The sequence below is a fragment of the Ursus americanus genome, chromosome 5 (assembly GCF_024610735.1).
Source record: "Ursus americanus isolate L20-20 chromosome 5, mUrsAme1.1.p, whole genome shotgun sequence".
Lineage (NCBI taxonomy): Eukaryota > Metazoa > Chordata > Mammalia > Carnivora > Ursidae > Ursus > Ursus americanus.
The window spans coordinates 16108999-16122844 of NC_142131.1; the positions used below are offsets into that span (position 1 = coordinate 16108999).

Genomic DNA, 13846 nt, shown 5'->3' on the forward strand with positions numbered 1-13846 from the left:
TCCTCTCTCCTTCATGATTTTATTTATTTGGGTTCTTTCTCTTTTCTTTTTGATAAAAGTCTGGCTAGGGTTTTATCAATTTTATTAATGCTTTTGAAGAATCAGCTCCTACTTTCATTGATCTGTTCTATTTTTTTGTTTGTTTCTATTTCATTTATTTCTGCTCTAATCTTTATCATTTCCCTTCTTCTGCGGGCTTTAGGCTACATTTGTTGTTCTTTTTCTAGCTCCTTTAGGTGTAACATTAGGTTTTATAGTTGAGATTTTTCTTGCTTCTTGTAGTAGGCCTGTATTGCTATATACTTCCCTCCTAGGACCGTTTTTTTCTGCATCCCAAAGGTTTTGGACCATCATGTTTTCATTTTCATTTCTTTCAAAGTATTTTTTTTCTCCTTTAATTTCCTGGTTGACCCATTCATTATTTAGTAGAATGTTCTTTAACCCCCATGTATTTGTGGTCTTTCCAAATGTTTTCTTGTGGTTGATGTCAAGTTTCATAGTGTGTTGTCTTTTAGTTTTGTTAATTGTTTCCTTTGCTGTGCAGAAGCTTTTTATTTTGATGAAGTCCCAATAGTTTATTTTTTCCTTTGTTTCCCTTAACTCGGACATATCTAGAAAGGTGTTGCTATGGCCGATGTCAGAGAAATTACTGCCTGTGTTCTCTTCTAGGATTTTTATGGTTTCAGGTCTCACATTTAGGTCTTTAATCCATTTTGAGTTAATTTTCGTGTATGGTGAAAGAATTTGGTCCAGTTCCATTGTTTTGCTTGTATCTGTCAGTTTTCCCAACACTATTTGATGAAGAGACGTTTTCCCATTGCATGTTCTTGCCTTCTCAGTCGAAGATTAATTGACCATAGAATCATGGGTTTGTTTCTGAACTTTCTATACTGTTCTTTTGATCTATGTGTCTCTTTTTGTGCTAGTACCATACTGTTTTGATTTCTACAGTTTTGTGGTATAGCCCAAATTATGGAATTGTGATACCTCCAGTGTTATTCTTCTTTTTCAGGATTTCTTTGGCTATTTAAGTCTTCATGGTTCCATATAAATTTTGGGATTGTTTGTTCTAATTCTGTGAAAAATGTTGTTGGTATTTTGAAAGGGATTGCATTAAATTTATAGATCACTCTGGGTACTATGGACATTTTAACAATATTTGTTCTTCCAATCCATGAGCATGGAATATCTTTCCCAGGATAAATATTTTCTTAACATTAAATTTAAAGATTTAGATATCATTCTTAAGGAGACAGTGAACAACACAATCAATAATTTCTTTAATTGTAGTATTTATGTTGATGTTGTTGTTAGGTGAGACAAAAACTTATTCTTCATATGGCTGGTTTTTATAATGACTCATGACAAATAGCCTAACTCATAATGCTGAGATCTGGGCTTCTGAAGGCTTTTCTTCTGGGAACTAGAATAATTTAGTACTAACATAAAGCTTACTGATGGTTTGCCTTGGCACTACAGATCAGCAAATCTGCAGAAATTAATAATCAGCAGATCCACTGGTCTATTGTTCAGTTGGAGTCAATTGCCTCCACCAGGTTTTTTATAAAAAGCTGTTTCTTTTAAGTTTATTACAATATCATAAACACTGGGAAGATTTTGGTTATTGACAAAAACCATCAGGCACCAAAGACAATGTGTTAAGTAGTAGCCTAGTTTCCTTTGTTTGCAAAAATACATTTGATTAGGAACCCCAGTTGATTGTCATGGAACACTGTTATACTCTGTCTGCCATGATACTGAAGATAGAATAGGTACCTAAGTTTGCATACCAAACAATCTACTTGAGATAAATAATTAATCCATCTGTGCTTTATTCTCATATGAAATAAAATGATTGATGTACTCCCATATAGAGTCATTCTTAGAACTTCCCCAAAAAATTCTCATAAAAATCATTGAAAATTCCTTAGCAAGGTATAAAAAACAATGCAATGCTTCATAATGGTCTTTTTTGTAAAATAAATAAATAAATAAACCTATAGATCTTGAGGGCACATATTTCATGGTGCACTGGGTGTTATACGCAACTAATGAATCATCGAACTTTACATTGGAAACCGGGGATGTACTGTATGGTGACTAACATAATATAATAAAAAAAAATTAAAAAAAAACCCTATAGATCTTTAGTTATTATTTAAATCTAATATTGCTTCCATCCATGAATATTGAAATGTTTTCATTCATATAGTAATTCTTACAAAACTACCTAAAATGAGTCCTTTGTATCAACATGGAATTCGAAAACTAAGTTTTTTTGCCCAAATCATGCAAACTCACCAGTTTCAGAGTCATCAATATATAATTGTGTCTTGACATCCATGCTTTGTCTTTAAATACCAAGTGACACTTTTTAGCGTAAGTTATTTCAGCAGACAAATTTTGTTTTGAAGACAAGCCAGATTTCTATTAGAATGCAGTATTGATACATCTTCTTCTTATGAATATATATTACCTCTGAAAATCCCCAAAGTGTGTATGATGAAATAGTTGTTAAGTGAATAATTTTGAGAAGTCTGCTTAAGGTGGCAGACTCATGTTTGGTACATTCCATTGATCATTGCCTTTTCAGACCCTTAACACCAACAGAGAATAGCTAGAAGTAGCTAGCTTAGTAACTTAAGGTTTTAAAAGTTAGCTATGTGGGAGTTTAATAAGGATATTCAGAAAGTGGAAGATAAGTAATCATTCTGAGAACACAGATATATTTATTGGAGTTGTTTATAACTCAACTCGAGGTGGTATGTAGCTCACACAAATCATAATGCCAGATGACGGTTATTTTCTAGTCTGTTTTTAAAATGGTTTACATGTTGAAGTGTAAGCAGTATGAAAATTCATTCCGGAAAGGCATGTATTGTCCAATCCTACAGCCTTCTAACCCAAGAAGAATAGTTGCACCTAGTTCTCAATTGTTTATCAGTGGATTGTTTATTCGGGGAATTATCTACAGTAAAACCATCTTCAGCTAGCTTTCCTTTGCTTCCCAGTACATTTCTGTGCCACTTTTCCCTATTACAAAACTCATGTGTTTTCAGCGAATGCAGGCTACTTTTAATTGTGCTTAGAAAAACATAATCAGGAGAATAAACTCCCTCTCCTGTCCCACTACCCTCCTCTCTTCATTATTTTAATGTATTAGAAAACTGAATATGAATTAATTTGGATTGCCTACCTTTTTTAGAGACCCCTCTAGCCCTTAAACACATATTAACTTTTTTAATGCCACTGTTAAAATTTACCATATGTTTATTTCACAGATTCAGATATGTACACATAAATTCAAATATGCACACATGAATATCAGTCCCACATTTTCTAGAAGTTGAAAAAAAGAGAATACAATCTACCCTCTTAAATTCCTGTGTTAGTAGAGACTTTCTTCATTATAAGTTACCTAACTCCAATTCAAATTGCTTACACAAAAGTAATTTATTGATTCATGAAATGGCTCAAAGTCTGCCATCAAGACTCTCTCTCCATCTTCTTCTCTACTTTTCTTTGCGTATTGGCCTTATTCTTTCCTTCTTGAAACAGGGCTTTCTTTACCCAGTACAGGGAGGGTAGATAAAAGCACATGGAGCATCTTCTATTCAGCGTTATACCAGAAAAAAAGCTCTAGCATCCAAATAAGAATGTTAGTGAAAACTTATTGGCCCTGCTTGGGTACTATGATGATCTGTGAACTAGTCACTGAAGCCAAAGAGATTGAATAGTAGAACTGGCTAGGATTGCTGAGCCTGAGCTAGCCATGTCTTGAAGAGGTTGGAGCTGAGCATGACATTGTAATTTTTGATCCAAAGACTGTGTGAATTGAAGAGGAGAGCTTCCCCAAAGAAGGGTTTGGGATCTGTCCATCACAGTTGTCCTTGTGTCAGTTTCTCTAGTTTCTTGGAAAATGTAATGTACATGTCACAGACACTTATGTCATCTGATACAGAGAAGAGAAAATGTAGGATAACTAAATATGGGAAGATCCTACATTTTAAACACTTGAACTGATCCATCAGCAGATTGTTTTCCCATTTGTGATTTTGAAATAGACCTGAATGTTCAATGCCCTGGGTCCTTTTGCCACATTTACCAATGACTTCATGAAGCCTGTGGCCCGCTATGTGGAGGGCCTGCTTGCTGAAGTATTCATTCCAGCTACTACCTTCAAGTCGTGGGTGGTCCCCACTCATTTACCCACCTATAGCCTAGGATAGCATAGCAGCATCTATACCACAGAACAGGTTGGGGTTTTTTTGTTTTGTTTTAAGACTTTATTTATTTATTTATTGGATAGAGAAAGAGACAGGGAGTGCCAGTTGGGGGAGGGGCAGAGAGGGAAGGAGAACAAAAGGGAAAGAATCCCAAGCAGACTCTGCACTGAGCACAGAGCCCTACGAGGGGCTCAGTCTCACAACCTGAGATCATGACCTGAGCTGAAACCAAGAGTCACACTTAACCAGCTGAGCCCCCTTGGTGCCCCTCCATAGAATAGTTTTAACATTTGCACATACACAGACTTAGTCTATAGTTCTTCATATTAATCCTACTTTAGCTATTGCTACAATCAAATTAATCTTTTCAAGGAAGAGCTTCTGATATTTTGGGGTTATTTTCCCCAGTATTTAATTTCTCTCTTGGTATCTATCTTTTAACACATAATGAAAGACTATAATACTCTGTTTTATAGAAATTGTTTGAGATTAGCAGGGTCCTACATACTTATGGCAAAATTATTTCTTAACTCTCAGATAAATATATTATGCCTTATTTTTTAAATTAAAGTGAAAAATAAAAATCAAGGACTTATTTTGTTGTTCATTAATTATTTTTATATCCAATTGAAATAATATGAGTTCTTATAATCTCTTTGCTTTTGTTCTTTTCCCTAGTTCTGGTTTTGTGTTTCTTACTTCACTAATTATTTTATTGTATGTCAGCTTCTTGTCATCTGCCTTAAATCCTTGGTGGAAAAAAGTAAGAATATTAGTTAATCAATAAGTTACCCAAGCAAACCGAAGTTACCAATATATCAGTTGCTCTTTCTCCACTTGTCTTCAGAGAAGATAGAAAATATACGGTCAATGTCTCTCAATGCTTTATATACAATAAAATTTATTTAATATTACCTAGTGACTAGATTTCAAAGTTAGATTGTTCTCACACACACACATACATATTCATTAAGTATATTGATAGACAAGTCAGTTTATTATAAAATATTGTATTTCACTGATTATAAGACACGATTTTAACTACCTAAAGTACAAATATATCTTGCAGTCAGTATAGTAAGAAAGCATTGTGTATGGCTTAATAGGGAATGTTTTTTCTTTTGAAGTGGTACGTAGAATAATGGCAGATCTTAAAATCAATGGTGTCTTGGATTTGATGACACATAGTACTCTCATTATCTTTCTTCATTTTCCCAAAGAGTTTCATTTACACATTTATGTGAAAATTCTGTTGATCGACATCTATTAAGAAGTCTAGGTTTGGCTTAAAGATTTCCTTTTGTAAAACTACAAAGTTTATTTTTGTAATGTTAATAGTCACTTCCTAATGTGTCTATTTTTATAAAATCAAAATTTTGTTACCATATTTCTCATCTCAGAGCACACTTAGATTAACAACACCATTCAGCCATCATTGTCACAGTTCTTTTCGTATGTACAAAATCACGGGTGTCACTTAGATCTTACCAATTTAGTTTTAGGATTTAGATGTAATTTTATATATTTCATTCAAAGTGAAAACAGTAATATTAAGAACCTGCAACTCTTATGTATAAGGTGAAACTATTTACATTATTCTCGATAATTCAGTTATGACTCTCTTGCCTTAAATCTCTTTGGTATGTTTCTGTTCTGATTTAGTGCCTGGTTTAAAGATTAATGTTACAGGGTAATTTACTGCAGCTTCACAGATGGTATTTGAATCTTTGTAACTGGGCTTTGGAATCTATGCACAATTCCAGATAATGTTAGGTTAACATCAGTGTAAATGTTGAATTAAAACGGTTCTAAAAGATCATGATAGAAATTTCATTATTCCTTTTGTAAAAACCATAAATTTTGAGGGGATTTCATGGGCTAAGTATTTTTACTTCACTAGCATGGTTAAGATAGAACCAGCTCCTTCTATTTGAAATCACCAGCCCTATATGTTGAAAATAAACATACAAAATAAATTACCGTGTTTTAAACTATTTTAAAGTTCTAGTCACAGGAGAAGTTACTGTTCTTATTTTTATAGCTTCCTATATGAACTGCTTTATAGAATCCACAAACACACATTGCTTTTAGTGTCTTTCCTTTGATGTCTATAAAAGACCCATTCAAAACTGGAGGTGAGTGCTCCTAATGTGCACAACAGAATTTGGCTGAAGTTATTTCAAGCTATTAGAGATAACCTTTCTGTGCATGTCTTTTGAGGGAAAAACTGGTACCAACAATACCAGTTAAGCTGTAATTAGTGTAACTAACAACGAATAGGAAAGGGCAGACTAGAGGTCATTCTGAAGAATGTAAAGGTATTAGCAGGTTAAGGTTGTAGGGCATCCTATCCTCTGGCTTAATCTGTTGCCCTAGCTGGTGAGATTGGTTGCAGTCATCAGTGCCCTCTGACCCTGAGGTGTTGCTCTCTCATAATTTATTGGTCACATGCCAAGTTCCTCTTTCCTGTCTAGTGAGATGACTTTAGGAATGGCAGATTCATTTTAAAGTTCTTGTTACAAATGTCTGCAGATTTTCAACCTTTTAACGTAGAGGTTTACAGATTAATTTGCTTTAATGTTCTTGTCCTCCCAGCCTTAGACTATATGAAATTGTCATTTTGCTGCCTTACAGAATATGATTTGTTGAGATCATTTAACATGTATTATGAGAGGAACGCTTAAAATCTAACTATTAAATCAGATGTTGTGTAACTGACTCTAATACATACTGAATATTCTACCTTTTATGGGCCACTTCTTCAAATTTAATTGCCCACCAGTGGCTTTTGTTTATGTTTACAGTCAACTCAAATGCGCTTAAAGGATAAGAATTGAACAGAGGAATGACCTTTTGTTTTCATGAGGTGTAGTTAACCCCTCTCTTCTAGTATCTGGCCTTGGAGTTTTTCTCATCTCATTACATGATACCAACACATAAACAGGAGGAATGCCATAGAACTTTAATCATTCTTTTCCTTTTCCCATTAAAGTCATGCCTGTAAGATTTCTGTAATTTCTATAGTTTTATTCTACTTAGAAAAACTAGAAAGTTTTGTGGGGTGTTTTGTTTTGTTTTATTTTGTTTTTAAGCAGTAGTCAGCTCAAGACAGCAAGCACTGTGAAGAGTGAAAAGGAATCGTTTTTCCTTTCAACTTTTTGTCACTATCTTGGTCTTAGATTATCATTACTATCACTTTTAATTATAGATTTCATTAAACTATAGGTTATTTATTATCCGTGAAGTAGGCTAGGGAAGTTTCCAATAACTAAAGTTTTATGCTGGGAGGCGTTAAACCACATGACCCCAAAGAAAAGAAAAGAACATTTAAAATTCAGGTTATCCCAGATCACGTGGCTATCTAAATACTTAAAGAATGTACTGTATGTTGGCTAGTTGAACATATTACATTGAAAAAGAAAGAATGTGCAGACTTAAAAATCATAGTTCTCATTTAAGTACTTCAAGAAATAATTAGGATATATTTTTCCCTTGAGTCCTCCATCTTAGTGTTTTATATGCATACTTCTGATGGTTCACGGATATACCTTTTTTTTTTTATTTTAGTAGTTTACTTGTTCATTCTAATATATATTAGAAAAAGTATGAATAACACATGAAACCCATTTAATGACTGCTTAGGACTAGGCAAACAGAAACAGAAAAAGTGAGTTGATGTAAAGAAAATACCAGATATTTTCATAGTAACAGTACTTTGTGTATATGGCAAAATGCATAAAAGTATTATACAAATGAATGAAATGAGGTAAACAATGTTCTATCTCAACATGAAATTCTCATAATTTTTCTTCTAGTCAAGAACTCACAAGGTACTCATATCCCTCTATTTCTACATGCTATCTGTTGGTTGTCATTTATTTAATTTATGTATATGGATGTGTGTACTTGGTAGTTTCATCTTTTGTTTCTAAGACAAACCAGCTTCTCTGGGCTTCACTCTTGGACTAGACGATGTCTGAGATTCCTGCCAGGCAGGGTTATCAGTGATCAGATGATAAGTTCCTCGTGGTTGGGAATCACATGTGTGTAATTCCATCTGAGTAGTAGTTAGCATAGTGACAATCGCATATCATCATTAATACATGTGTTCTTATGGACTGAGTCACATGTTCTAATCACAAATTTAAGAATGTTTTTGCTTGGGATGCTGGGTGACTCAGTTGGTTAAGCGTCTGCGTTCGGCTCAGGTCATGATCCCAGGGCCCTGGAATCAAGCCCCGCATTGGGCTTCTTGCTCAGCGAGGAGTCTGCTTCTCCCTTTGCCTGCTGCTCCCCGTGCTTATGCGCTCTCTCTCTCTCTATCTCTCCGAGAAATAAATAAATAAAATCTTTAAAAAAAAAAGAGTGTTTTTGCTTATCCCTGTGCTTGCCCCAAACTAACAATTTTTCCCAAATTAATATTAAGTATCATATCAATAATTTAAAACTGTTTAGAAATAAAGAACAGACTGATGCCACTTAGAGTTCACACAGACACCAATCTTTTTTCGTGCTAGGATTTCCTGAGCAATGACACCAAGGACAGTATTGGAAAGTCTTATTTTTTCCCTCTTCCGTACTATCTTACGATTAACTATGAGAGGAGGACATCAAAGCTGAACTGACTTCAAAGCCTGTAACACTTACAGTTCCCAGCTAGTACCGTAACCAGCGGCTTCACCCGTGCAGCAGTTCATCTTATAGAGAGCTGCCACACAAGGTTCCACCCCCTGCTTCCCGCCTTCCCCTTTTCCAAACCTATCAAACTAAAATCTGCTCTTTAAACCAATCTCAAAGTAAAACCAGTCCAGGGGATTGGCATATTAGCTTAATTTCAGGATTTTACCATTGCAAAGTAGACCATATTTATTATTCATTCACTCATTCATTCATTCATTCATTCATTCAACTTTTCCCAAAATTATGCCTGTTACCACAGGGTCTTAGGCGCTGTTCACACTATGTTCTTCACTATATTTATTTCAAAAGTCTAATATCCACATGTAAGTAAGATTGTGTATACACCTTCCACTTTAGTTAGGCATCACAAAATGAAAAATTAAAGGGTGAGTCTGGTAGTTGGCACTGTAAATCACTGAAATTAAAAGAAATGAAATCTAAGATACTGGTTTTCCATCAGAATTCCTGAAGTGTAATTTTTGGAAACACATGCTTTCTCTAGTAAGAGAAACAGAGTTTCACAGATATACAGTTTTCCCACGATGTGGAAATTAATATTTTAATTAATTTTTAATTAATATTAACTTTAATGTTCAAGCTTGCCCCATACTCATAAGTACTAACTACTCAAAGTAGTTACTAAAATATTACACAGGCCAATTTCTTGAGCACTGTAAAACTAGCATCAGCTGAAGATTGTTGGGTTTGTTTGTTTGTTTTTTTTTTTTTTTGAGATTTTATTTATTTATTTAGAAAGGGCGAGCAGGGGGAGGAACAGAGGGATAGGGAGAGAGGGACTCTTGAGCAGACACCCCGCTGCTGAGCTCAGAGCCCCTTGCAGGGTTGGATCTCACGACCCTGAGATCATGACCTCAGCCTAAATCAAGAGTCGGACGCTCAACCAACTCAGCCATCCAAGCACCCCATTAGTTTTTCTTTTAATAGTCGCAGCTCTTAAAGTCTAGTAGGTTGCATCCAGATCTTTAAGTTATGGCACTAAAGGAACCCAGAAATTTTAATGATTTAGCTGTTCTCAACTCCAATTCATAAATGATGTTCTGAATATTTTATGACAAAGGCTTTGATTGTGGATTATGGAAATTAAATATGCTCAGTATAATGATTGTGTTGTGTCAGACATGGACTGGGCTGCATTATAAACTAGTGAGCTTTCTGTCTTTTGAAGCATTCAGGTAAGGGCTCGATGACCACTTTTCACAAATTTGATAGAAGGAATTCTTACCTTTGGAAGAGACTAGATGAAGTAATCTTTAATGTCTATTTCAATCCTAAGTTTCTATGTTTTAAAATTAAAGGATGTAAAGAAGTGAAGTTGAAAAGTAAGTGATGGCAATAGCATGTGGCTGCTGACTGCAGTCCAGTAATTAGACGTATTTTACAAAGAAAGATTCATAAATAGGTATCTTAAAAAGACTTGAAAGGGAAAAGACATGATGGCCTGAGTAGGTAAGGATAAACAACAAAATAATGCACTTCTCTTCTAGTGTTGAAGGTTGGGGGAGATAGGAACCTACTCTAAAATGTTCAGAAATGTGAGCTTAAGAAAAATGAGAATAAAGGATGAGGGGGGGTAATCAGAAGGGGGAATGAAGCATGAGAGACTATGGACTATGAGAAACAAACTGAGGGCTTCAGAGTGGAGGGGGTGGGGGAATGGGATAGGCTGGTGATGGGTAGTAAGGAGGGCACGTATTGCATGGTGCACTGGGTGTTATACACAACTAATGAATCATGGAACTTTACATCAAAAACCAGGGATGTACTGTATGGTGACTAACATAATTTAAAAAATTATTATAAAAAAATAAATAAAATTATTGTAGTATATTACAAAAAAAAAGAAAAATGAGAAAGGGAGCTTTAAAGAGTGGGAACCCAAATGGAATTTTAGGGTGCTAGAAATAGAAGCCAAGGATGTTATATCTGCATTACTTAAAGAAAGAGAACAAAACAGGCAGGAAAATTAGAAGTTCAAATTTTACTTTATTTGAGATAGATAATAGATGAACTTTTCGACAGGTTCCATTTACCTTAGGAAGGATAAGCAGCTTCTGCAAGGTTATAAAGTGGCCACAGCAGGTTGCGACCAAGACAGGCTTTGCACCCGTAAGAATGAGATCCAGGAGTCACTAAGATATGGTGAAAAAGTGCATTGAGAGTTTAACAATAGAAACAGAAGGAATATGTTTATTGAAAGTGGTAGAAATCTTACGTGTAGGAAATATATTTCCTACATTCCTACATTGATGGTTCCCCCCGATTCTGCTTTGAGGAGCACAGTAAGTGCACTACAAAAAGCGCAGTATGAGTAGAGAATGAGAGTCGCAAACCAGTTTGTGGCTTTGAGCCAACTGTTGAACTTCTCTGGATCTCACATTGTTTTAACATTACTTAGGTAGATAATTTTCATGATCCTTTCTAGCTCTGAGAGTCTCTTCTAGAGGCTTCAATCAGACCAAATTAAATACACACTTCGAAGGCTAAGAGTTCAAACACACCACATGTTTCAGCTTACAGCACCTAATTTGCTCTGCCCTGTAGATAATAGCCATGCTAGAAAACTCAGGATAATTTTGTGAAGATTCCGACATTTTGAGGTGTATAAAAATTATGGGAAAATCTCCTGTGTGGACAAATAAGATGTAAAGATACCAGCGACGCTGGAGAAATTAGGTCGTGCTAAGAAACGTGAACGCAGACCCCTCCGTTTGAGTTTTAAAAAATGATTGGATGTATAAAAAAGGCATCCAAGAGAGAGCCGGCAATGTTGCCTCAAGAGCAGAGACCAGGCATTTATATCAGAAGTGAATCTGTAGGGGCGCCTGGGTGGCACAGCGGTTGGGCGTCTGCCTTCGGCTCAGGGCGTGATCCCGGCGTTTTGGGATCGAGCCCCACATCAGGCTCCTCTGCTATGACCCTGCTTCTTCCTCTCCCACTCCCCCTGCTTGTGTTTCCTCTCTCGCTGGCTGTCTCTGTCGAATAAATAAATAAAATCTAAAAAAAAAAAAAAAAAAAAAAAGAAGTGAATCTGTAGGTTTCATTTATTGGCAATAAAGTGATAGGGAGATCTCGGTGACACATAGATGTTTTCTAATGAAAAGGCAAAAGGTACTCCCAAAGAGCCTTTAGAGAGATGAGAAAAAGCTAAAAAATATAAAATCTACAAAGATGAAAAATGTGGAAAAATAATTTGAATTGCCATTTAAACCTAAAATCAGTAACATGTTAAGGAAGTTTTACTCCCCAGAAGTAAAATGTTTACTTCTCACTTACAATTCTTTGTTGTTAAAATAATTAAGTGCTTTCCAAAAATGTTAACCCTTTCATTTCCTGAGAATAGATTATGTGAATACTAGGACCACACAACTAACTGGGGGTTATATTTGACTATTAATTGTGGTTGCAGACTTTAAAGAGTCTACTTTAATACACAACTAAATTTTTATTTGTATGCCTTGGTATAATGTTTTTCCCAAGCTCTGGTATTCTGGGTTTCCTGAATATCCATACAAAAACTTCTTATCACTATTCGAGCCATGTTACATCCTCTGTTTTGAAATAAGAATACGAATTACAATCGAGTCTTGAACAATAGGCATTTGAACTGCATGGGTGCACATAATATGTGTATTTTTTTCCGTAAAAACAGTACGCTACTATAAATATATTTTCTTTTCCTTATGATTTTCTTAGTAACATTTTCTTTTCTCTAGCTTACTATATTGTAAGGATACAGTATGTAATACATTTAACATACAAAATATGTGTCAGTCACTGTTTATATTACCAGTAAGACTTCCGGTCAACAGTAGACTCTTATTGGTTAAGTTTGGGGAAGTGAAAAGTTAAATGAAGATTTTCAGCTGTGCAGGGGAATGGCACTAACCCCCACGTTGTTCAAGGGTCAACTATGTATAGAAATGATCATTTATAGCAACATTAATGTTATTTAACAGTTAGGATCATTACATTGTTATTTTCTGGTTGGGAACTTTATCCCTATGCTCTTTTAAATAGTATACATATCTATGAATGAAAATTGTCTTCTAAATAACACATTAATAGGAAGTTAGAAATGAGTGTAATTCTCTGAATGTGTTTTCTATAACAGTTTATACCTTCAGTACTGATCACTGACATGCTTTCCCCAGCTAAGTGCCATTAATTCATTTACTGCTGCTTTCGGAATGAAGAGAAATTACCAAAGAGTTTTTCATATGTGAATTTCTCTGTTAGTGGATTGTTCAACTTTCTTATTTTTTTTTATGTATATGGTGCTTTTTTTTTATGTGTATGGCTAAAGCCAATTCTCTTCTTACAAAAAAAAAAAAAATCTACTGTGGCAATAGTTCTGAACCCCTTGGCTGAAGTCCAAGTTGCTGGTTGTTTTGCCACACTTAGTTCCACATCGCTGACTTGGGAAGGCAGGAGTGGCACCGCTCTGTGCTGACCTATTGGTCATGACCACTCCTACTTCATTCTCAACATTTTCATACTAATCTCCTTTGACACATAATGTACTTCTGCAGTAGTAAAAGAAGATGTAAAAATCTCGAATCAATTAACCAATGCAGTATCTCAGGATCCATTGGGATTTTTTTTCTTAGTGTTATAATTTAAAGCATTTGCTCAGTAGATACCCTCTCATCCTGTGTTTCACATGTGAAAGGAGACATTCAAAGAAAGTCTCCAAAACCTAAATTAAATACATATATCAAACTATTACCATAAATAGTATATATTTCTTTGGTCTAAAGAATATATTTTAGTCTTTATTAAAAAAACTGCCTCGTGAATGGCTGATTGTACTGTGCACATTGAAGCAGAATGTCAGAATCTTCTAAATAAATTATTATGGAATAAGGCGGAACTTCAGCTCTGAATTTATATAATCCATTCCATTGTAGGTTTTTTTCCAT

The 13846-nt window shown here is 35.0% G+C and overlaps 1 protein-coding gene across 8 annotated transcripts in view; it reads left to right on the top strand.

The window, feature by feature from the left end:
* ARB2A (ARB2 cotranscriptional regulator A) overlaps positions 1-13846 on the top strand; it is a 422367-nt gene that overhangs the window by 318048 nt on the left and 90473 nt on the right. The gene's annotated exons all lie outside the window — the stretch shown is intronic.